The sequence below is a fragment of the Lissotriton helveticus genome, chromosome 1_1 (assembly GCF_964261635.1).
Source record: "Lissotriton helveticus chromosome 1_1, aLisHel1.1, whole genome shotgun sequence".
NCBI lineage: Eukaryota > Metazoa > Chordata > Amphibia > Caudata > Salamandridae > Lissotriton > Lissotriton helveticus.
Window position 1 is genome coordinate 1,636,487,763 of NC_136057.1, and position 27,143 is coordinate 1,636,514,905.

Below are 27,143 nucleotides of genomic sequence, written 5' to 3' on the forward strand. Positions count from 1 at the left end.
CTATAAATTTTCTCATATAAAACTGACTGAAGTAAATCTCTAGAGTATAGTGTATTCCACTTTTCACTTGGTTATAGATGTTTAGGATTTCTAATTTCCCATTTATTCTCATGCCCAAATTCTAAATGTATACTTGCATAAACTGACCCTTTAAAATGTCTATTCTTAAGCTCAATTTTTAGCATGTTTTCCCGGTTACTCTATCATTAGAAAGCCTAAATGGTTACCCTTACTTTGTTCTTTTATGGATATATGATTTTCGTCATTTGATTATTGATTGTCTTATTACAGTGAATCTGATGCTTTCTGAAACTGATTTCTAGATAAAACACATAAAACTTCTCAGTTGTCCGTGGTCATTTTATGAATATCAAAATTTATTAAAGTGGGTTTTGTATTCTGCTGCCTTTCCTTTTACAGCTAGCTCCCTGACCCATCGTGGTCTTAGGTACCCGTAACGGTGGATGGTAAGTCGGGTACTTTGGAAATATTAGAAAGGACTTTAAAATATTGGTAGTAGATTGTAAGGTCATCTGATCAATGTATATATGGTGAATTGAAGTATATGGGCCCGAAACATTAGTGATGAAATTATTGGTCGGGTGACCTGCGATCTCTATCAGTATTGTACTGGTAGCATAGAGGATGGTTAGGGAATAGTTAAAGGTTAGGTAGGACTAGTTAGTTTAGCTAAGTTGGATGCTGCTAGGTAGGGAACCTTAATTGCTGCTACGAGAGTGGGCAGTTCAAGGGATTTGATCACTCGCTTGAAATGTTTACTTTGAAAAGTCATGAAATGTTTTAAAATCGTTATCCTTATTATTATACTGTTATATGTATTAATCCATTCGTTTGTAAAACGTCTTTTATGTTGTGGGAATCCCCGGGGAAATTGAATAGTGAGTGGTGAATAGAATCCACTTGCTTTGAGGTCACTGGCTTTAAGGAAAGTTGGTGCAGGTTAGGCAGAACTGGAAGCACTAACTAGGGTTTCTATGAATGTATGTTTGAATAAATGTTAGCAACGAGGTTCATTGGCAAAATTCCTATTGTGGCATAACCTAGTGAGGGTCACACCGGAAAAGTAGCAGGTTCGTCGGAGCTCGAGTGATAGCAAAGGGGTACATTGGTGAAACTTTAGGCTCAGTATATATCCCGAAAAGAAGTGGATGAGTCAAAGAAGTAGCGGGTTCCCTAATGCTTGAGTGAAGGGTAGGCAGAAGGGATCTATCCGTAGTGAATGAAAAGTAAATGGAAGTAGTTTACTTGCAGTGAAACAAAAACTCTTTCCTGTCTAGACACTTGAGCACAGTGGCGAATGTGTATTCGTTGTTAAATAACCAAGCACTAGCACTTTAGAAAGAAAGTTTCCGTTACCTTGTGAAGGAGGGAGTCAGTCGCGAAGCTGCTCTGACGTCACTCTGTGCCGCGCTGGGATTGGTAGACGCAGCGGGTGTGTAGCGGAGCTGGAATTGTAAAAGAGGGGTGAGTGCCGGAGCGTGAGAACTGTCTCTCGAAAAGGCCGCGCACCCATTGGCCGAGAATATTTGAACTTGTGCACTTCATTGGTTGCACGAAAATAAAAGACGCACTTGGATTTGAGATTGAAATTGTAAACAAAGGTCATTTGTAGGAATCATATGTGGCATTCGTATAGACCGCATACCAGACCTGATCCTCGGTGTATGGGATTTGAACTAGATCAGTTTAAAGGTATAAAACACGACATTATGTACGGAAACAAGAGGAAATTGTCTCTTGTAAATAAAGTAAAGAATTACTTCAAAAAGGACAAACCGATTAGAACCAGAGAGGGTGTTGTCATTCCACCTCCAAATACTCCCGCATCTTTCATGATGTTTGACCGAGGGTACAATACGTGTGTATGGTTAGAAAACTGGGCAAAATACACCAAGGATGACGGAGTTTTGGCTTTTCCGTTGCAAGGTACCTTTAATGGCAGGATTTTATTTAATTTGAGAGCCCGAATGAATGATTTACATCCCAGACCTAGATTAACGCAGTACGAAGCTTTAGAAGAGTGGGAAATCGAAGTGTTTGAAAGAGACAAGCCCCATATGGATAAAGGTTTGACAAAATTGTATCCAAAATTGAAGCAGGAAGCCCGAGACAAAAAGATGAAACAGTGGAGGCAGAGTATGATTGTAGAAGGATTGTTTCCAATGATGCCAGTGAATGATCCTCCTGCAGGGGAAAAGAAGACAGAAAAAAGTAAACATTGGGTGCCTATTGGAGAGTCGGATGATGAATTACTAGATGATCTATTTATGAGAAGTCCGCCTCCTTATAATGAAAGAAATAGACCTTCCAGTGAGGGGGATAATTCCCGAAGACTTCATCTTCAGGATGAGGCCAGATCTGCCAGTGTAGGAGGGGGTTGCCTCGTACCTCCCTATACCGAGAGTCTGGGTCCTGTAGATACAAGAGATATTTATCCCAGACTACCAGTTGGTGGGGATGCAAGATACTCCCGTGAAAGCGATTTTTTCTCAAGACCTCCCTACGAAGGTGAGGCGAGACCCTCAGGGTCAGGGATACCGTGCTCACAGCCTCTACATGAAAAGGATCCAAGATCCCTAGGTGTCGGGAGCGTGTTCCCAAGACCTAATTATGGTGAAGGACCAAGTGAGACACATCCCACTGCCCCGAGTTATGCTCCCACTCTGACCCCGCAGGTGTTACATGACAAATCCTTAGAGAGATTATTGGAAGAAAAGGAGCGGGAGGTTCTAGCAAAACAGAGAGCAGAGATAGTTCAGAAAATTTCCCAGTTGAATACAAGCCCTGAAGCCTTGACAATCCCAGTAACTATTGGACCAGTGGTTCCATTGTATGGGGACCGGCAAGAGAGTCCAAACCCTCCAGTCATTACCCCAGTCATAACACAACCTAGACCTGAACCCTTAATCGTAGATGAACAGACGAGTGAGTGCGAATCTGAAGTCTCACTATTGGATCTGCCCATTAGAAATACAGGGAAAAGGATGCAGAAAAGGCATAATCCTTTCAATACGAGGGAGATTCAAATGGAATCAACTTCGGGTACTAAAAGTGTCACACTAGTTACACCTGAGGAAATCGAAAGATGGAGTCAAGAATTGGAAAAACAAACTCCACAGACGAAACCTTTAGATCTCTACAAGTTGAGAGTAGAAATAGAAGAATTGATGGCAGGAAATGTAGGATTAGACAGATTAAATACCTACTCTGAAGAGGAACTGTTGTTCATTTGTAAAAGTCTTACCCGAAATGCCCGAGTACTTCACGAGAAATTGACAGACACTGCTGCTAGCATGGGAATAGATATTTCTAAATCCAAACCCTTGCAGAAACCGTACAGAGCAGATTTTTCAGACAAAGATTTAGAAAACCTGAATGTGTCAGGGAAGAAGGCGCAGGTCAAGGAACTATTGACAGGGTTGCAGAAATGGGGAGATGTAGAAAGATGGAAAGCCAGGTGGGCCAGAAAGAAAGATGAGGCTAGATCTAGACAGGCGACCCCAGAATTTGTTCTAAAAGAAGCTGAAAAGCCAGAGCAGTTGTATCCTATGCGCGAAGTGCCAGGTGGAAAATATGTGCACGTTCCATGGTCCAGGCAGGATATTGTGTCCTTTACTAATGACTTTCCGAAATTGCGAGAAAAACCAGTGGATTGGTACAGGCAGGTAGAAAGATTTGTAAAGGTGCAGAAATGCCTGTGGAAAGATTTGGATGGGTTCTTCGATATTGTGGTCCCGGTGGATTTATGGACCGAGTGTAAGATCGCCATAGGTTGGCCTAGTGAGGAATACCCGAGGGACTCTAGAACAGGAGAACCCTCTAAGGAAGTGATGAAAAAATATGATCAAGTAATTCAACACCTGAAGGGAAAGGTGCCCGCAAAGGAAACTGATTGGACCAAGATAGATAGAACAACGCAGGAAAGGGATGAGACTGTGCATTCCTATTATGAAAGGCTGTTGCAGGTGTTCAAAACATACAGTGGTATAGATAACATCGAGATGAAGGACATGACTCACTTCATTTACAGGTTTGTAAACGGTTTAAGACCCGAAATTTGTCAGTGGATCAAAGATAACAAAATCTGTTGGCAGTCCAAGAAAATAGACGAGGTCCTACGGTATGCAAAATACTGTGAGGACGAAATGGCAGAAAAGAAAAAGGCACTCAAGGAAAAGGTGATGTGGGCACAAGTAAAGCTCGCAGAGCAGCAGGAAAAACAATTGAATAAAATAAATAAAAATACCCAAAATCAAGGAACAGGGGGTGGAAGTGGAGGAAAGCCCCGAGCAAAATTGAGTAGAGAGGAAGCCAAAAAGAAGTTTCCCTGCCACCAGTGCGGAGAAATCGGGCACTGGAGAGACGAGTGTCCGTATTTACCAGGTGATAACACCCAAACCCCTGATTTAATTTCACAGACGCAGAATGAAAAGCCAAGAAAGACCCAGCAACAGGTAAAAACAATTCAGGTACCTCGAGCGCCCAAGCCCACTTTTAAGGGAAAATCCCCGCAGGGGGATGACATTGAGATCTGGGGGGGCACTGAGAACAGAAATGCATCAACTTCGCAGTATTTACTGAGTGATACCTTTTTCTGTGACGATCAGTACTGACGGGGCCTGAGAGGGGAGGACAAGGAGTGTGTACTTGGCGCCTCCTTGCCGGTAGACCAGTCAGGGCCATACATAGAAGGAAAGGTTGATGGAAATGATGTCACCTTCCTATTGGACACTGGTGCTACCCGTTCTACTGTGAGAACAGCGGACGTTCCAAACCTACCCCTCTCGGGAGAAGCAATCCAAGTAGTGGGTGTATCTAATCAATTGATTAGTACCCCCGTTACAGAACCAATGGAGATCTCAATTGGAAACTTTAAAGAAATGCACAGATTTGTCGTCTGTGATACTAGTCCAGTGAATTTACTGGGACGTGATTTGCTGTGCAAAATGAACTGCACTATCTTTTGCACACCAAAAGGCGTCAAAATACAAACCCCAGACGATGATGGTATTTACAAGCTAATGTTAATCAGACCTGACTCAGAAATTAAGCGAATGACTATACAAGACTTACCTGAAGAACTCCAACAGACAGTGAAGCCAGAAGTATGGGACTTTACAGGAAAGGATGTAGGATTAATGGCCAATGTAGACCCAATACAAATAGCCATGAAAGAAAATGCAGTTTACCCCAATACCAAGCCTTACAGAATGAGTGCTGAAGTGAGAGCAGGAGTTGCCAGTGAAATACAAAAATTGTTAGAAGCAAACATCATACAAGAAGTGATGAGCAGCCCGTGTAATTCCCCTATAATTGGAATCAAGAAGCCTAGTGGCAAGTACAGAGTAGTGCAGGACCTGAGAAAGGTAAACAAAATTGTGGTTCCTTGTTGTCCTATTGTCCCGAACCCCGCAGTAATCCTGTATCAGATTCCTTGGGATGCTGAGTGGTTCACTGTGATAGACCTATGTCACGCATTCTTTTCGATCCCATTGCATCCAGACAGCAAATTTCTTTTCTCATTTGCTTTCAACAGTCACGTGTATGCTTGGAATCGTGTCCCCCAGGGGTACACAGAAAGCCCCTCTATCTTTAATCAGATCTTGAAAAAATGCCTTGAAACTTTAGTCTTACCTGGGAAGTCTGTTTTGGTGCAATACATTGACGACCTATTGGTGGCGTCTAAAAGTCATAGAGATTGTGTGATTGACACCATTGCCTTGCTGAATCACCTAGGTGAAAAGGGACATAAAGTGGCCCCTGAAAAATTGCAGTTCTGTTCCAAATCGGTGAAATATCTGGGGCACCAGATAGAAAAAGGCATCAGAAAAGTCACTTCAGAGAGAGTCAGAATAATTCAAAAGATGCAGTTACCCCGTACTCAGAAAGAAATCAGAATGTTCCTTGGAGTTGTAGGTTACTGCAGACAATGGATTGTGGGATTTGCAGTCCTAGCAAAGCCTTTAATAAAAATGACAAAGAAAGGAGCACAGGACCCTGTGGAATGGGATGATGAAAGCTTAACAGCATTCACAAAATTACGAGATTGTCTGTGTACAGCACCTGCTCTAGGAATGCCTGATTATTCCAAAGAGTTTGCTCTATTTTGTGACACTCGTGATAATTGCGCATTGTCAGTCTTAACACAGGAGCATGGTCTGACCAGACGACCCGTGGCATATTTTTCTGCCACTTTGGATCCAGTGGCTGCTGGATTACCTGGGTGTCTGAAAGCGGTAGCTGCCACTTGCACTAGCTTAGAGCAGAGCAAATCCATTGTCATGGGACATCCTGTAACCGTGTATGTTCCCCATGCAGTTGTAATTTTGCTGACCCGAACCAAGACTCAGTATCTCACCCCTAGTAGGCTGACTAAATACGAGAGGATTCTCGTGGGTGCTGCAAATGTGGCCATTACTCGGTGTAATACTTTGAACCCAGCCACTCTACTCCCTGACTCAATGATTATGGAAGATGGGGGAGAAAATGAGCATAACTGCATTGACCTGACAGAGTTCAGTACTAAACCCCGTCCAGACATTAAAGAAACACCCTTGCCTGAACATGATGAGGAATGGTTTGTGGATGGCTCGTGTATGAGACACGAACTGGTAGGCCTAAGTGCTGCCTACGCTGTGGTTGCCTTAGACAGAGTTCAAGAAGCATCCTGTTTATTTGGAATAAAGTCTGCACAAGCAGCCGAATTGATTGCCCTGATAAGAGCTTGCAAATTGGGAAAAGACAAAAGAATAACAGTGTATACTGACAGCCAGTACTGTTATGGGGTTGTGCATGGCCAATTATGGCTACAAAGAGAATTCCTGACTTCATCAGGTACTCCCATTCGAAATGGAAAAGTTATCCAAGACCTTCTAGAGGCAATCCAATTACCAAGGGAATTGGCAGTGGTCAAATGTGTTGCCCATAAGAAGGGCCTTGACCCTGTATCATTGGGAAATGATTTTGCTGATCGGGTAGCAAAACAATGCGCTAGAGATCGCATGTCAATGAATATCAGACTGGGTGGGACTGGAAACAGCTGCCAATTTATGGTGTTTGAAGAAGTGCCTACCTGGGATGAAGTGAGAGAATGGCAGCATGCTGTGCCCTGGGAAGAGAAAGAGAAGTGGAAGGAACTCGGTTGTCGGCCCAGACGTGAGGATGGTGTCATTGTGAGCCCAAATGGTATGCCTGTGTTACCTAGACACCTGCTTGCCCCTATGGCCAGACTGATACATCAAGGATCACACATTGGTAGGGATGCCATGGTTCTGGTATTTCAGCAGACCTGGTATAACCCGAAGTTCAGGAAGGTAGCAGAATCCCTTTGCCAGAGGTGCTTAACGTGTCAACAGTTCAATGCTGGCAAGAGAACAGTAGTGGAACTGGGAAAAATTGGAAAATCAGGGGGTCCCTTTGTGAGAATACAAATTGACTTCATCACCATGCCTCGTTGCGAGGGAAAAAGATATGTCCTTGTCATTGTCTGCCTATTTTCAAAATGGGTGGAAGCTTACCCTGCTTCACAGAGTGATGCCTTAACTGTAGCCAAATTGTTACTGAAAGAACTGATACCTAGGTTCGGGGTGCCAGTCACTATTGAATCAGATGGAGGCGGACATTTTCAGAATGAAGTAATGGACCAACTCTGTAAAGCATTTGGAATCACACAAAAGTTGCACTGTGCACATCGTCCAGAGGCTTCTGGAGTGGTAGAGCAAATAAATGGCACAATAAAATCGAGATTGGCGAAAATGTGTGACTCAACTGGAATGAATTGGATTACTGCATTGCCCCTTGTTCTGATGGGACTCAGGAGTATTCCAGACCGGAGAACAGGCCTGAGCCCCCATGAAATAATAATGGGAAGAGTGATGAGACAAGCATGGGTACCAGGAAACAAACTGTTAAGCATTACTGATGATTTGGTACTTGAGTACTGCAGGCAACTGGGTGACCAAGTGCGTTCTATCTCTCGCCAGATTGGGGAAGACGCCGTCGCCAACCCAACAACTCCAGTTCACAAATTGGTTCCTGGTGACTGGGTTAGAATCAAGAAGCACACTCGTTCGAGTTGCCTTGCACCAAGGTGGGGAGAAAAACGCCAAGTAATACTGGTGACCACCACAGCGGTGAAGTGTGCAGGCGTTCCCAAGTGGATCCATGCCAGTCATACACAGAAGGTAATTCCAGACAAGGAGCCTGGAGCTGAAGGTTGTCCAGCTGAGGGATCTGCGGATGTCGGTCCAGAAGTAGCTGATGACGAACAGCCGAGCGCCAGCCCAGATGATTGGATACCTATAATAAATCTCACTGAAGACCCAATCAGAACAAGAGAGCGAATAAACGAAGACAGAGAGTGGAATAGAGAGGTTGAGATAGGCACAGGCGAAGACCCTCAGATTATTGAGATTCACATCAAGTCTGAGGACGAAGAAGAAGGTCAGACAGGGACAGAACAAGTGATCGATACTCCTCCACTGACTCCTGAAATTGAAAAGGGACAGACTAGAACTAGTGTAAAAGTTCGAGCAGAAGAAAATCAAGGGATCGAAGTGCTTGAACAGGATCAGACAGAATTAGAAGGACGTGTACAGGACACAGAAACAGAGACATTCGAAAGCCCAACCCAAAATTCACCTGAACCAGGCCAGCTTAGTAACCAGGCAGAAGAAATAGATTCAAGGCCTGGGACTAGTCAGATAGGAAGGGAAGAAACAGATACAGAAGGGCCACAATCAAGTGAAACCAAAAGAGCATTAGAAGAAAGTCAAAACACAGTGCCAGCAAAAAGACTTAAGAAAAAGAAAAATATTGAACCAAGATATATTAAGAGACTGAAGCTGAGAATAAAAACAGTAGATGAGAAACTTGCTGATAGAAGAAAAAGCATACGAATAGCAGAACAAGCTGGAGAAAGCTCCAAACGAAGGAGTGATCGAATAAAAAGACTGAACGAGAAATATCAAGATCCTGAGTGGACTTACTTGATTTTGGAAAATTTTGAGGAACTTGATATAACTGACGAAAGCGATGGGGAACCGATTGCTGTATACTCTGCAGAAGAAGAGGACGAACCGCCGTGAAATTGTTCAGTAAAGATACCTGTGCAAGGCTACAAAGAGGGGTTGAAAATGTCTTTTCTGAGCCAAAATGTCTGATTCAAACGTGAGTGGTAGACCTAGCCGCAGTTGTTGCAAAACATGCTGCAAAGTATGTATATGTAGTATAGTTATAGTTATATTAGTTTGGATAGGCCTAACAGTTTTTATTCCTTTTATGGTAAGCAAAAATACTAATATTGACCCTACTCAGACTACTGACACTGAAGAACTGACAACACAAAGTGTAGAAAGACGTGAAAAAGCACTCAGACAAACAAAACGAGACTTAGAAGCATCAGATGAGGAAGGACTACATTATCATGGAATTAAGAACCAGACTCATTTAAATGTTTTCGCAAACCTGTTAGTACATTATGTAGAAACTATGGAAATAGAAGACTGCTATGTCTGCATGAAGCTACCTACTTCTGTAGCTGAAGGCATGACTTATCACCACTTACCTTTGACTTACGGAATTTCTTGTAGTATTTTAGCAAGCTTATTTTACAAAAGAGGACCGTTACAGTACTATTACTCTAACTCAGACGTGATATTTTCGGAACTTCCCATACGTGGAAATCTGAATCCTGTACATACTAAAAGTGACGTTACACGTTATATGGGAGAATACTTTCTGACTATAGGTACCATAGATCTAAATGACGCACACAGGGACAACCTGACCTGTTCATTACATGAACAGGAGAAAATATTTTTAAACATGGCAGAGAAAAGAAGGGAGAGTTTCCAAAGAAAGGCAAATGACAAAAGACAGAAAACCCCAAAATGGGCTGAGGACATGGAAAGCACCTCAAGTGGCGGGGCAGGGCCTGCTTTGTTGCTGGATTTCGAAAGGAAAGGGAAACTCTGTCTTCACCGCGAGAAGACTAGTTATTATAATAACATTTTCATTGGTTCCAGTCAATGTGAACACAATTACAAGGTAATTGGAGGTTGGGGTTTCAAAAATGGGTCAGAGCCGGTGTTTCCCGGAATTTATTATATATGTGGAAACAAGGCTTATTTCAAATTGCCGGATCACTGGTAAGGAAGCTGCTACTTTGGCATAGTCTTCCCGAAAATATACCATGTGAATGAAATTGCTGGAAGCAATGAAAATACTAATGGCTTAGTGCGTAGCAAAAGAGGAAGCGTAGGTGAAATTATGGGTAGTATTTTTAGTGCACTGATACCTGGAGTGGGAGTGGTTCTGAACACTCACAGAATTTGCAAATTATCCACAGTAGTGGATGTGTTGTCTACTGACACGGCTCATGGATTTCTGCTGGTCAATACCGAAATGGTTGCGATCATATCGATGGTTTTGCAGAACAGACTTGCGCTTGATACCTTATTAGCAAAAGAGGGCGGAGTCTGCCGGATGTTGAAGGCGCAACATTGTTGCACTTACATTCCGGACAAAAGTGTGCAGCTCAAGAGATATGTGAAAAATATAACTAATTTGGAAAAGGAACTCAAACTACTCGAGGTTGACAGTGCCTGGAAGAGACTGGTTGATGGTCTCTCCAATGTAGGTCATTGGTTTGCTAGCTTAGGTAAAAGCTTACTGTTTAAAGTACTGATGCCAATTGGAATTGTAGGTCTTATTCTCTTTCTCATATTCGTATGTTGCAAATGTCGCAAACACACAAAGAGGTATCAAGTGAATGCGAGAGGTGTGAAACGAAGTGCGGATGAGCTTGAATTGGAAGAAATGAATAATCAGATTTACAAAAGGGTGAAAAATTCTCACCCTACCAAAAATGAGAAAGAGAAACTGAATCGCCTGTTGGAAGAAATAGAGTTGTACAAGGTGTGACAAGTTGGCATCTGGTTCCATTAATTTGTGATGATAGTAAATATCATCAAAGAGGGGATTGATAGAGCAAGATTTCGCATCGCGACTTGCTCGAGTCAAGAACCTCGAAATCTGTTATAATCCCGTAAAATAAATTGTACGTTCTACTAATACTCTTTATATGCGTGTGTATTAGCGAAGCTTGCCTATGTGTTTTACTAAAATGAATAACCCGTGTATCTAAAAATGGCCGCTGCTTGACTTTTCGCTTCTGCGCATGCGTGAGTCACACTCACGTGACTTTACGTAGAGATAGTTATGGAGGGAAAGGGTGCGCATGCGTAATGGCTATAAGATGGCTGCTTAATGGGATCACGAAGTGAGGCTCGTGCTGTTGCTCATCGTGTTGTTATGTGTAGCACTTACCCTTAATAGCCTAGTATATTTCTGTAATGATAAGCCTGAAGTACGAAATCATGATATGTAATACATTCATTTATTTCTATGTTTTAATTTGTTTTCGCTTACTTTTCATGTACCATGGTAAACGGGGGGTCCAACTGGGTCAAAGCCATCTTGAAGGTCCTTTCTGCGCATGACCGCGCAGCCCAGGCAGCAGTAGCCTTGAGCGGTGGAACTCAGCCAGCTGGCAGTCACAGACAAGATGCTCCTGAGAACGCCACCTCTGACCCAGGAGGATAGAGAAATTGTGTTCCTATTTTGTTACAATGATATAAATCCTATTGTATTCTGCATATTTGCTCATGGGAACCCCAATCTTGCTAGGCGGTACTTTAAAATGCAAAATAAGACTCGAATAGGTCTGTTCTGATTGGTGTGTTAACCCATCCTACCTTAGGACCAATCGAAATTGGGGATTCTGACACTTTGCAACATTTGGGGGTGGTTCACTGACCCAAAAAGAGTATATCTAGCCTATGTTTAGCTAGAGAAATTGTCCGACTTGTCCGAATAGCTGACCTGTCACTGACCCAACGCACTCAATAGGTGACTGAATACAGAGCACTGCGGAGCACTCTGTCCGAATTTGACCATAGACTCTAAGGTTTTACTAAACCTTAAGTGCTGGCGGAGCACTTTGCTGGGGAGTTCGCTAACCCAATCAGGGTTCTGACTGATAGCTGCAGAGAGGGTGGAGCGCAGGCGTTGCTTCCGAACTGCGGGTGCTGGTCGTGCCTTGTTGGTCCTGTCCTGATCCTAATCTGGGTTTCCTGTCCTGTCCTGGGTTGTCCATTCTGCACCTGCTGTCCCGTTGATGTCTCTCCTTCCTGGGGTATTTCCTGTCCTTAACTGACCCGTGGCCAGGGTTGGTTTTCACACCAGTCTAGGTAAATATATTGCTGCAAAACTCTAAACTGCACCTTTTTATTTTTCTGTCTTTGCTTCAATAAAGACATACCTTTGCATATGATAATTTTCCATGCTTTCCGCAACCATTGCATATCCTAAAAGACATTTTGCATTTGAGTTCATAGCGTGTTCCTATGTTACCCTACCTTTTAGAAATTATTTTCTCTATTGCAGTCTGTAATTTGCTGATGTGGTCTATAAATTTTCTCATATAAAACTGACTGAAGTAAATCTCTAGAGTATAGTGTATTCCACTTTTCACTTGGTTATAGATGTTTAGGATTTCTAATTTCCCATTTATTCTCATGCCCAAATTCTAAATGTATACTTGCATAAACTGACCCTTTAAAATGTCTATTCTTAAGCTCAATTTTTAGCATGTTTTCCCGGTTACTCTATCATTAGAAAGCCTAAATGGTTACCCTTACTTTGTTCTTTTATGGATATGTGATTTTCGTCATTTGATTATTGACTGTCTTATTACAGTGAATCTGATGCTTTCTGAAACTGATTTCTAGATAAAACACATAAAACTTCTCAGTAGTCCGTGGTCATTTTATGAATATCAAAATTTATTAAAGTGGGTTTTGTATTCTGCTGCCTTTCCTTTTACAGCTAGCTCCCTGACCCATCGTGGTCTTAGGTACCCGTAACGGTGGATGGTAAGTCGGGTACTTTGGAAATATTAGAAAGGACTTTAAAATATTGGTAGTAGATTGTAAGGTCATCTGATCAATGTATATATGGTGAATTGAAGTATATGGGCCCGAAACATTAGTGATGAAATTATTGGTCGGGTGACCTGCGATCTCTATCAGATCTAGGAGAAGATTCTGGTTTTAGGGACAGTGTGATTTTGGGTGTTAGCCACCTGACTACAAAAGACCAAGGTAGGAGGCTTAAATGGTCTAAGGTGGTCCCTGAAACCTTTTTTCAGGATTTTTTTATCAAGGCCGATGTGAATCTAGCCATATGTTTAGATAGTTCTGCTCCTAGATTGGAGATAATTGGTGCTTATGTCTCCATATGTAGCCAGATTGCAAATGACCTAAAGGCCAAAACTAAACTAAGACCTTACCAGCAAGAAAGATGGTTTGATAGTAGCTGTTCCAAAGCTCATGGTGCTCTTCTTCAAGCCTTGAAGAAAAGACCAAGAACCAGGGATTATGTTGCTAGCCTGAGGAAGACATATAAATTGGCTATTGCCAAATGTAAATAAGAAATTAAAGACGAGGCGTGGAACAATCTCCTATCAATTGAAGTCCTGCGTGATAGTAGTTAATTCTGGGCAACTATTAACCATCCTTTTTTTTTCGGGGCAAGAGAACACAACCTGGGATTGTGTCATTCCAGATGATCAATGGCTCTCAAATTTTAGGGAGATTTATGGTAATGAGGGCCTTGTTTCTCTTGAAGATGACAATATTCTTAAACAGCCTTTGCCTCCCATAACTTTTGAAGTGGCTGAAGCAGAAAGAGCAATCCTGGAAATGTCAAAAAACAAAGCCCCAGGCCCGGACAGGGTCCCGGCGGACCTATATGGAAATTTTCCTAATTTCTGGGCTAAGATTCTAACTAATGTTTATAATGCCTCAAGTTTAAATGGGTTCCCTGCATCCTGGGCTATATCCGTTATTATCCCGGTCTTTAAAAAGGGAAAGAGAGGAGACCCTTCGTGCTATAGACCAATCTCTTTGATAGACTCAGCAGTAAAAATTCTGGGTAGAGTCATCTTGTACAAACTCAGGGATTGGTTAGATAGCAGGGGGGTCCTCTCTATTCTTCAATACGGCTTTAGGGAGAAGAGAAGCACCCTAGATCAGTCCCTGAATTTACAGCTTCTGATAAGTAAATATCCAGTGGCCAAGGAAGGGTCCCTTTATATGGGTTTTATGGACCTTTCCTTGGCTTTTGATCTGGTTAATCGGGCAAAAATCTGGTCAATTTTATTGGATATAGGCATTGACCCACTTTTGGTTAATTTTTTTGCTGTTTTACATCGGGGTATTTTAGCGTCAGTCAGGGTTCCACAGGATGGTAGATGCACAAGTCACTTTAGCTCTAAGAGGGGCGTGAGGCAAGGATGTATCCTGGCCCCCCTCCTTTTTACTTTATATATTAATACCCTGGAGAAGTCCTTAGGGGGGCCTCTTTGGCTGTTCTACGTATAGGAGACTCAGCACTCCCAGTTCTCCTATACGCGGATGACGCTGTTTTATTGGCCCGTACTGGCCTCGGTCACCAGAGGTTGTTGTACTCCTTTGGGGATTTCATGGGGTCTTTGGACTTGAAAGTAAATATCAAGAAGTCACATGTCATGGTGGTTGGGAAACATTGTAGGAAACTGAAGTCTGAATCCTTTTTTTGAAATGGTGTGGAGGTAACAAAGGTGTCTGTTTTTACATATTTAGGGGTCCTCTTCGATGAAAGAGGGACCTGGGGTCCTCTTCGATGAAAGAGGGACCTGGGGTCCTCAACAGAAGCTTAAAAGTAATGCTGTAGCCAGGTCTACCTCAGCACTTATGGGTTTTGCTAAGCGACTGGGGACAAGACCAATGGAGGCACTCTTGAAAATCAATAAATCTAAATGTTTGGCTATAGCTACGTGTGGCTCCTCTTTTCGGGGCTATACATCTCAGGATAGGATACAAGTTGCGGAAAACAAGTTTTTAAGATCTCTTCTTGCAGTACCTCAGTATAAACCCAACTTTTTCATTACATACGGAACTAGGGTTAGCATATGTTACGGATCAGTTGAAAGTCGCCCTTCTGATCTGCTAGGTAAAGACTTGGCTAAATCAAGAAATTACATTGAACCATCAGATCCTAGGTGATTGTGTATCTATGGATAAAGCTAACAGGGTCCCTGGCTTGTGTATGTAAGATCAATGTTCACAAGATTAGGGCGCCCCGAGATTTACACATCACCGGACTGCATTAAAAGGCAGGATGTAAGCTGGACAAAGACTAGTTTTCTAAATATTCTAACAATGGAACGTGAGGAGCAGGAGTTAAAGAAACCGTGTGTAAAAACCAATTATGTATTATTAACTACTCCCTCACTTGAGCCGTATTTAAAAATAGTAACTAGACCTTTTCGTCGCCAGCTTTTGATTAGATTTCGATTTATTTTGATTCATTTAACCCTAGGCGTTTTTCCTACTTGGAGCAAACCTGAAAATACTAATCCATGTCATTGTGATAATTTCTCTACACAGGACACCTTGCACTTTATTTTGTTTTGTGAGTTCTACTCTGGCATTCGGAAAAAAAATGTAATACCAATTTTAAGAGAGGCGAGTTTTTTACAAGTTAGGCCCGCTCTCTCTTACTTACAGATGCTAAGTAGTACTCGCGACATTTTCTGTGTTGCTAGCTTTTTGGTGGCTGCTGTTCATAACAAAACTAAAAGATCAGCCACCCATAATAATCCTGTCTGATGTTATCAGTTTTTTTTAAATGTAATTATGGGTATTCATTGTACATTGTATATTGATTGTCATTATTGATTGTACATATATGAAATGTTTGTAATCTTGTCTTTTATGATTTTAAGTAATCGAATAAAGTGTTTTGACTGACTGACTGACTGACAGTGGCACAGTGCCCAAAGCATAAATCCAGCAAAAACATATCAAAACAAAAGAGGCAATCCGTCAAAATGGAAGGGAGACTCACGCCAATGATGCCAGGTCTAATATTTGGCCGCTGCGAATCAGCATTCCTCGAGCTGTCAGCAACTTTTGTCACAGCCTCCCACCATCTTCTTATTCAAAGACTTCACCACATCAGCATCTGCTTCAAAGACCTCAAGCCACTATCCTCTTTTCTCTCTGGCCGCACCCAGAGAGTCCTCCTCCCAATATACAGGTCTGACCCCAAAAGCATCATATGCTGCAGACCCCAGGGCTTCTCTCTCAGTCCCACACTGTTTAATGTCTACATGACACCACTAGCACCCAAGATTCGCAGCCACAATCTCAACATAATTTCGTACGCCGACAACAACCAGTTCATACTTTCCCTCAATAAAGACACAGACACCACTAGAGCGAACTTCCAGAACACCGTGACTGACGTCGCCGACTGAATGAGAACCAACTGCCTCAAACTCAATACTGATAAGACCAAAGTTCTCTTCCTCAGAAGACCCCACTTAATATGGGATGACTCCTGGTGGCCCTTGGACCAGCATCCACCCCCACCACTCATGCTTGCAACCTCTGTATCATCCTCGACAGTGAGCTCACCATGAGAAAACAGGTAAACTCGGTTGCCACTACCTGCTTCAACACCTGCAGAATTCTCAGCAATATCTTCAGATGTATCCCAACAGACACCAGGAGAACTGTCACACAGGCCCTCATCACTAGTCGACTAGTCGTCATGACTACGGGAACGCTCTCTGTGCCGGAACCACCACCCTCCACCCTCCTCCTCAAGTGCCTCCAATCCATCCAGAATGCAGCGGCATCCTCGAACTGCCAAGGTGAGCCCACATCACCCTTCACCTCCGCAACCTGCACTGGCTTCCCATCCTGAAGATATGCCACTTCAAACTGCTCACGCATGCCTACAAAGCCCTCCCCAACACGGGACCCGATTACCTGAACAGCAGCCTGACCTTTCACCACCCCACCAGACACCTGCGGTCTGCCTCCCTTGTCCCTCGCCGCATCCCCTGAATCCATCGTACTTGAGCCAGAGGACGCACATTCTCCCACCTCGATGCCAAGACCAGGAAGAAACCTCGCCATCTACCTGTGAACCTCCTCCGTCGCCCAACTCAGGAGCAGCCTCAAGACTTAGCTGTTCAAATAGCTCCCCCCCACACAGCGCCTGGATTCCACCCATGGTGATTAGTGCGCTTTACAAATACTGATTGGTTGATAGACATTTTGATAACAACGATAACATATTTGATATTAAAATCAGTAGGCACCTCTTTGCCTGCGCTGAAGAAGATGGCAGGGCACCTAAACAATGGGAAGCAAAGCCCTCAACATAAATCGGGTCCACAGATCAAGTCTCCTGGATGCAAATAACATCAGAAGCCGATGTAATTTGGAGCCATTCAGCTGATTCAGGAAGATCCAGCTTATTTTGAATCCCATACACATTCTAAGTGACACATTGGCATGTACTGTCTCGGGCTTGAGTGAGAGCTCATGGGGGATCAACTATAGGGCCACTATGGACAGAGATGACAGACACAGTAGACTGCGGTGAAACAGGGTAGGCAAGGGCTGCATAAGGGACGCATAAGGGAAAACAAAGTCCTCCAGTACATCACCCTTGTTCACCAGAATGTCTGTATGAACATCCAGGGTACTACTTCTAATAGAACTCTCAGGAGGGTTCCGATACTTTCAGTCTAGGTCATCCAGTTAGGATAAGGCTTTAACTGTATTCTTGACGGGAATGTTGAAGATTGCTTGGACAGTGTAGGTGAATGTACTCCCTGTCCTCCGCCCCCCCGGTAGGAACAGGAGTACTAAGTGGCATGTAAAACAACCCAAAGGAAGTACCCCAATACAGCCTGGGGGTTCTTTCCTTCTTAGGCTCCATATAAGTAATTTAACGATCCAGTGACTCTTGAAATTCACTAAAACACAGTCCCTGGGAGAATCTTTAAGATCAATTCCAAGCTATGGAGATTTCCTAACCAACAGCCAATTAACCGATTTTTTTCAGCCAATGAACAAATTAGGACCTCAAAGTCTTCGTTTGTGTTGGGGAGTAATTCAGGGACGTCTTTAAGAATGATTAAATAAGCCGTGCATTCAGGATGGTAATTGGGGGTATCTTGGATTGGGTCTGCTCGAGTTGTGCCCAAATGAGTGGTAAATGTGGGACTTCCACTTTCACATCCACATCTGCTTCCTCCTCCCAGCTGTGCACAGTATAACTTTGGACTTGCATCCCCATTTTTCCCCTAGGTTCTGTTTGTTGTAAGTTTCGTCAAAAAACAGAAATCATCTTTGGCAGAGTCAATCAGATCATTCACAGTCACACAATATATCCATACCGCATCATCAGAGCATACATGCACAAAATCTTAAATGCTTGAAGCAATATTTATTAATATCATAAAAACTATTTAATTAAAACATATTTGTGTTTAAAAAGCTTGAGAAAATTTTTGATTACTTTATATACAATCAATTGTTATACATACAAAAAGGAACATGAGAATACATATATTGTATCAAAAGAGAAACACACACAAACACATATACAATTTCACAATTTTTCTGCACAAAAGCGGGATAGAGCAGTGGACAAAAAGTTCATATCATTGTACAGAAACACGAGTAGCTTTTAGATTTTCTGTCATAGTTGAAATGCTTTGCAGATTCTTTTTCATTAACTCGAGATATCCTAGCTATCTAGTGTCTATTTATAAAAGGCATCGACACGTTTCGGTGGGTAGCAATCTATTAAAACTACCTTCTTCAGGAATGTTGATATTCCTAGCTATCAACTGTATTATCTACATTACACATACTCAAAGACAGAAGAGGAATGCAAAAACATAAATCAAACATGAGAATTTTTCTAAATTTCCAATTTCAATAAAAATCATTTATATCCTGATGATACAGCCATCACCACAAACCAGCAGAATCATACTACCACACTCAGACACATATTCTCGTAACACCCAGGTGTAAAGAACTCATTAGGTGTAATACCTTTCCAGGTTTGTTTCTGAACAACGCAACTTCTGAGTATTTGCTACGTACTCTAAGGCTTTTTGGAGACGTGTGACCAAATTTCTCTAGTCCAGTGTCCCAATAAAAAGTTTAAAATCTATTGGGACACTGGACCAGAGAAATTCGGTATGATTCTGCTTGTTTGTGGTGATGACTGTATCATCAGGATATAAATGATTGTCATTGCAATTGGAAATTTAGAAATATTCTCATGTTTAATTTATGTTTTTGCATTCTTCTTCTGTCTTTGTGTATGTGTAATGTAGATAATACAATTGATAGCTGGGAGATATCAGCAATCCTGAAGAAGGTGGTTTTAATAGACTGCTACCCACCGAAACGCGTCAATGCCTTTTATGTATAGACACTGGAGCGCTAGGATATCGGCGAGTTAATTAAAACGATTATGCAAAGCATTTAAACTATGACAGATAATCTAAAATCTACTGATGTTTCTGTACAATGATATGAACTTTTGTCTACTGCTCTATCCCGCTTTTGTGCAGAAAAATTGTGAAATTGTATATGTGTTTGTTATGGGTTTCTCTTTTGATACAATATGTGTATTCTCATGTTCCTTTTAGTATGTATTACAATTGATTGTATATAAAGTATGCAAAAATGTTCTCAGGCTTCTTGAACACAAATATGTTTTAATTAAATAGTTTTTATGATATTAATAAATATAGCTTTAAGCATTTGAGATTTTGTACATTTATGCTATAGTGATGCGGTTTGGATATATTGTGTGGCTGTAAATTATCTGATTGACTCTGCCAAAGAGGATTTCTGTTTTTTTTTACTTAAGTCTACTTGGTGCTTCACCTCTTTGGTTTCAAGGAGCCCCTCTCACTTTTTTAGATATGTTGGAAGTTTCGGCCAAGATAAGGTGACTCTGTGTGGGCTATTCCTCACCTGCGTCTGCTGCGTCTTGGAGGGTGTCTTCGGATCTAAAGAGTCAGAGGTAGATGGAGATAGAGGTTTGGTTCCTGACATTTGGGGTGATGGGGATTTTTAAACTTTTAAGGCATCTAGTTTTAAATCCAAACAGTCCAGGCGACAACTAGAGGGCAAGTTCCGACTTTACTATGTGCTTGAACTACTGTATGAAACTCTCAATAAAACTTGTCATATACTGTGAAATGACTGCTTAAAGGCCCTCATGTGGCTCATGGGATGGAGGAGAGATTAATAAGTCACTGCAATGGTAGGACTTATCAAGTGATAAGTCTGTTTTGGTAATGCTTAAAGAGCCAAAAAGCCTTCTCCTCTCTCCTACCCCACCTTGTTTAGCTTGAACAGGTTTGGACTTAGACTTAGTGGTAGGAACAGGAGAGGGAATAGTATCAGAACCACACATCATTTTCTCTGGTGGAATAACTTAAATGCGCCATTATTACAGTATTTGGAAGCGGCTAGGCATACATGCTAAAGCCTGTGGAGGGGTCGGGTAATTTTCCGGAACCGGAACTGGCGATGTCACCAGCATGGAGTGGGAGGCCAGTGTAGGAGAACCAAGGCTCAGTGATAACCTCCTCTCTGAGATGGCGCTCTCTGTGCTCACTACCCCAATCGCCCTCTCTAACATACAGTCTATACGGTCTCTGGATGTAAGTTTTGCAGTGAATGCATGGATGGAAGCATCCCCTAGCACCGTCTTTTTACCCATCCTTAGTAATGGAACAGAGCACACTGAAGATGGCTAGTACCAAATGTAACAGTTAAGTAATGCCCATACAGGGTTCGGTCAGAATCCAGTCAACAGCACTCACCTACCTCCTCTCCCATTCATAGAGACCTTGGTGACAGCTGCTACCTTCACCGATAACAGGACCAGTGTAGGGGGTTACTGACTTATTATCCAAATAGTCTCTGAGCCTCAAGGGTTCTTGATAAAAGACATACCTCTATTACCCCCCCTCCTTCAGCTGCCAGTGCCACTCACTGTTGATTAATGCAACCATCCAGCCACCCAGCCCCCCAAGCACGGCACCACAGCGAGAGACCAACCACCACCCTACCATACACATTGTACCCACCTGTCTCCACGAGTAAATAGGATAAAGTGACGGTTGGGCATCGGAAGCATTGCAGACAGGGCCAGGCTGTCTACTGAAGGACCGCATGGCTGTCACACAAAGACCTTTGCATTAATTAAAGGACCCAGTCCTTCTTCGAGCCTCACATCAGGCAGATTTACGCTGAAGCTCTACGCTAGGATCTCAAAAGCTAAATGGTGAGCTTGCAGCCATAGTGAGTAAGGTCGGCCATCCCAGCAGGTTTCCCAGCATGTGATGTACAGGGTTGTGGGCGGGCAAGAGCACAGCTGCTGGAAGGAGAAGCATTGGTCTGGATTCTAGTTTACAATGATGGCACCTGAGAGCGGAGGAGAATTGCTTACTTCCATCCTCTCCTCTCAGGCACGATCAGGACTCTAGAGGTAGATCAAAGTGATCCAAATATTGGCAGAGAAGTCAATGGCCATCCCTTTTCTTACACTGGGGCTAAGCAAGCCACAGTTCCTTCTGTGTGAGTTCCAAACCCACCCCTCTTAGGAAGAGAAGTCCAAGTTGTAGGGATTAGCAATAAATGAATTGTTAATCAATTTTCAGTAACCGTCCTGTAAAAATAGGCCCAATGCAGAATAAAAATCAGTTTATTCTATGCAATTCAATTCCAGTGAACTTGCTTGGAAGGGATCTTCTTTGCAAGATGAACTGTGTTATTTGTTGCAGTAGAAATAGAAGATGAGGATTCACTCTTTAAACTAAGCTCTGAGGACTCCAGATTATACACTGCTTTAACAAAAGACGGCATAATTTCAGATAAGAGACTCACTGCCAGAGAGGAGGTAAGGGATTTTTCAGGGGAATACATTTGACTAATTAAATCAGCAGAACCAGTGAAAATAAAGGTGACACCAGATGCAGTATTTCCAAGAACTAGACACGCTCCTGCAATAGGAATTAAGAAACCAAGTGGTAAATCGGGAATTGTACAGGACCTCTGAAAGAATAATAAAATTGTGGTTTTCTGATGTCCTGTAGTCCCGATTCCAATAGTAATACTGTTTCAGGTTCCAGCAAAGGCACAATGGTACACAATCATCGAAGTATGCCAAGCGTTATTTTCAGTTTCATTGCAGGAGGATTTGCAGTACCTCTTTGCATTCAAGTCATTGTGTGGTGTAGAATCTCACAGGGGTATACAGAGGGTTCTTCAATGTTCTCACAAATTCAAAAAAAGTATTTAGAAAGTCTGAGATTACCAAGCAATTCAGTCTGTTATATTCCATATAGGTACCCTATGTAGGAGAGGGTAACACTACTACCTTTCACCTATCTCTTTCCCTACATTACAATAAAAACAGTTCATAGGGACTGCCCTTTTACCTAGATACGACACTGCATTCAGAACGCAGGTTTTCCCTAGTTCAAAGCTCATACATTATGCATGAGGCTTCTTGGAAGCACAGGAGGACTGACAGCAGGACGAACATCTCCTGTATAAAATCTATGTATAAAGTTCAAGCCCAACGTCATCCTTTAGGCCGACAGTGTAACACAGCAATGAAGAACCCCCTCGGGAGACCTATGGGTATATATACATCATGTCTTGCTTAGACAGACAGAGAAGACCGTGACTTCCCGGCTGACACCCTGACCAGAGACGCTGAGGTTCCTGCATGCAGACACTACAGCTTGCAGTGGTCTAACATCCCTTGCGGGGTGTCCAACTTGAGACCAGTACGGGGTCCCGTATTCTCTCCTTTCTCAGGTAATAGGGTGACTAGACCTTAGAGATATTCTTGGCATAACACCTACACAGATGCTAGTTACATTTAGGTACATCTAGTAAGGGAAGCATCCTAGGAGTACGCACTTTCTTATCATATGTTTTATGTACTTGTATATATTCATGATTACTGCAAAATGGTAGAACTGTACCATCCTTTTACTTTCTTAGTACTGCTAATCATATATCTCTGCCACTGTCTAATGGTTGTTACAGAAAATCTATTTTACACTAGAATAACAACTGTTCAATAGAAACACCCAGACTGTTTACTCTGTGTATCTCTGAGACAAATGAAGTGAGCACGAATGACTGAGCGAAACGTAGTATATTGTTTCAACGACCTGAGGGACCGGAGTTGTTATGTTCTGAGGTTGCCAGAAACTATTCTCTCCTTGATAAAGAGGAGATTCTAGTGGCACTGTGAGCTAGCTAATGCAAACAGGCTAACATATCTGGTGGGGGTGCTCGGAACCAGTCTGCCACCAAACCCACAGTTTATGTTATCCAAACACGCAGATCCTGTATAGGATACATAGGAACTACACAACATGGCACCCCAAATGTTGGTTGGGTACTTATTTAACAGTACTCTTAGACATCTGGAGTGGGTTGGCACAAACTCTGTCACAGCTGAGTAGGCGAAAAATCCTATGTATTAGCTTTTGGTTAATCGAGCTTGAAGGACACAGTGTTCCTAAAATTGTGCATTAAAACCTTATCTTAGTTCCCTTAAACAAACGTCTTCTTTACAAAATAACTGAGACCAGAGATAACCCAGTAATGGATCTACACATCTCAGCCAGAGAAGAAGATGCAGATGCAATTCAAATTGCAGAAGAATTCAGAAATACAGTCACCCTGAGACTACTAACGCATGGATTATCATCCAGGGGTGGCATAGTAGCTTTCGTGATTGAGGTACACAAATCTAACAAAACAGAGGTATTTTATTTGTGGGTTACATTCCCAGCAGAAAATGCAAGAACAAAGACACTTCACTCTTACACAGAAGGAGATGCACCAGCCAAATATTGTCCATTCGAGGACATAGAGGTTCCGCTCACGTACCAGGAATACTTATACTGGTTTAAAGGCGCCCTACCCCACATAAGAGTAAGAGTAAGATTAGGCCTGCGCAGAGGAGAAGGGGGAACATGGCCGATATTAGCGGCCTACACACCACATCCTGACATTGATACAATGCCAGTTGGAGACTTACTCATACAACATAAATATTTAATTAAAATCTATAGAAACATGACGCAATTCATCCCGAGGACTTTCACAGTCCAACCAGCAATAGTTGCAACAAATGGAACTCAATCTCATGGTACAGCAACTAAAATTACACCACAAACATTACATGCAGTGATGGGCAAAATGCCCACAAAACGCAAACAAATGCCATTCTGTGTAGCTCAGAAAATAACACAGCTAGATGCAGTATTCCCTAATATGAAAACACAGAATGATAACGATCTGCTTGCCCATGGGGATTACACCACAAGTAGATGATTGTACCACTTGGGATACAGTCTTTGCTGCCATTTATACCAGAAATCATGGTTTCCTTCATTAGCAGTAATACACGATGTATTAAGACAAATACAGAACGAGTACTGAGCAGAGCCTGCTCTGAACTTAGGTATGAAGTTACTAGGTAACTATGCCGAGGTATCAGTCATAATTGTAGCTAATATTGAAAGGGAGGCAGCGTCAGTGGCTATCCACCAACGCCTAAGGGAGTTCAGTCCTTTATAACAGGAGCACAAACTACCAAAAATAATTGAAACTGCATATGCAGAATTAAGCAGAGACAGTTTGGGTGGGAAAGCATTAAAACGCAAGCTAATGAGCAGTTCTAAAGAGGACACTTCCAAGCAAACACCTGCTTCTTCTAAAAAGAAGTGGGACAATAAAAAACAACAAACAGTTAAGGGAAACATCTCAATCCCTAAGTAGAACTCCTCCACAGGAGCCCTCTGAAAAGAGGTATGTTTTAAATAGGTTAGGTAGGCAGCAGGACACGTCTTCAGGTAATTAAGATAGGTTTATTAAGTTACACAAGATAAGACAGCAGAGCAGTAAACCTCACAGCTGACCAGACCAACTGCCAAGGCTGGAATCTCTCACACCAGATAGAACACTACTAGGTTAGAAGATAGAAACTCTAAGAAAGGACTACAGACACCAAGAAGCCATATTGAACCAAGTAAGAATTTACAACACACCAAGTAAGCAGTCTTATCTTGTGTAACTTAATAAACCTATCTTAATTACCTGAAGACGTGTCTTGCTGCCTACTTAACCTATTTACAACAAGGTATAATCTCAGGAATAGGGATAATATTAGGAAACCTGACAGGTATCAAGATATTGATACACATTTCTCTCGTTCCTTTCAGGGTTCATCGAAAAAATCAGAGAGGGAAGGACTGTCAAAAGGACAAGACGAGCGTACAAAGGCCAGAGACAAGCAGCACGCTCTGGATCACACTTCCAAAAAAGAAGAAAAGCCAAAGCAAATGCCACAGTTCAAAAAGAAGAAAGTTGCAGGTCTATAGATCAGAATTGCCCAGAATTCTGAGGACTCGACTACTGAACGGGGAATAGTCTCAGAGGGTGCTAGAAAGTAGTAACAATAGCTCGCCGGAACCTGATGGAATTTCTGATGATAGCGGATTTGAATGAATATTTCACGGTAGAAACACCTGAGTAACCCACATAAAGTATATGAAATAACACTTCAGATGGAAGGGGACAAGTGTAGGAAAGTTAGAGGTCTCTTTTGGGAGAACCTTACGTTTGGTTATGACATTTTGTTAGCTGAACGAGATTGGCCAACAGTATTCATCATAGATCGCCCTTAAAGAGAAACTGTAATTCTACCAGATTTTCACACAAAAGAAGAGTATGCTGTTCCTCAAGGGTTACCATAGTAACTGAGGAGATAAAAAAGGGGTATGCATGGAAATGCATACCAAAGGGACAGTTATACCTGTCACCTCACACCAACAATGTGGATCCCTAGGGAAATTCCCTTTTCGGAACTAGGGCCCTCACACACCCAGCCAGCTAGGTGTCATGCTTCATCATTGGGCCTGCTCCTCGTTGGGTTGGCGCTGCAATACCCAATGGGCTCCTAATGAGGGGCTCTTTAGCGGAGATCTTTTGTTCCTTGCCAATTGGTGCGATGTGAGTGAGGGGCCTAGAGAGTGTAGGTGTGTGTGAAAAGTGAAAGTTAAAACAGGTTAGGTAACCAAATTTACTTTATTAGACTCTGGTTCCTACCTGATTAAAAACAACAGGAGAGGTGGCTTTGTCCGATATAATGAGCCAGAACAAAGTGGCACTCTACTCCAATAGGTCCACATGTTTCTTGCCTTAACAGCCCAACCGGGTCTATGGCAATTCATCGGGACCAAAAAATTACTGTGAAACTACCTACACACCGTGGTATATGTGAACACACTACCTACCACTTCAAGTATTGCTGCAGATTAGATACCCCTACATATGTTCTGAAAGAAAAAAGGGTGGAAACAACATATACATAAATGACGGGGTATACTGGCATTTATTATCTCTCTCATATTGTCATGGATACTTAACGAAAGAAAAACCTTTATTAATTCAAAGGGAAAAGTTCCCCTTGACTTTGTATTGATTGGTTAAAATTGCTTGCGTCATGTAATCGCAAACTAGGCAACTTGCGCACAGAGTTGATTAAAAACATTGTCTCCTTAAGGGAATATAAAATCACCAATAACATTTATAAGGCCTCACTTCAATGATATCCAGGGGACTCAGACACCAACGGGTTTAGTAACCTGGAAAATGTATATAAGTTCAATAGATGAAGCCACCACAACACCTGAATTTTGGAAGAGCATTCCAACCCACAAGGTTAAGTGGATAACAACAATGTGTCCGGCATATTCGTAGGTATAATGAAAAACTTGACAGAGCTGAATTTAATATCAAATGCATAGAATGGCATGCTATTACACTTGTGAACAAAAAGCTGCCTTATAACTTATTGCATGCTTAAACAGATGGTTCCTACCTGATTAAAAACAACAGGAGAGGCGGCTTTGTCAGATATAATGAGTCACAACAAAGTGGCACTCTACTCCAATAGGTCAACATGTTTCTTGCCTTAACAGCCCAACCGGGTCTATGGCAATTCATCAGGACCAAAAAATTACTGTGAAACTACCTACACACCGTGATATATGTGAACAAACTACCTACCACTTCAAGTATTGCTGCAGATTAGATACCCTTACATATGTTCTCCTGCTACTACCTGGTTCTGACGGGGATGGGTAGGTT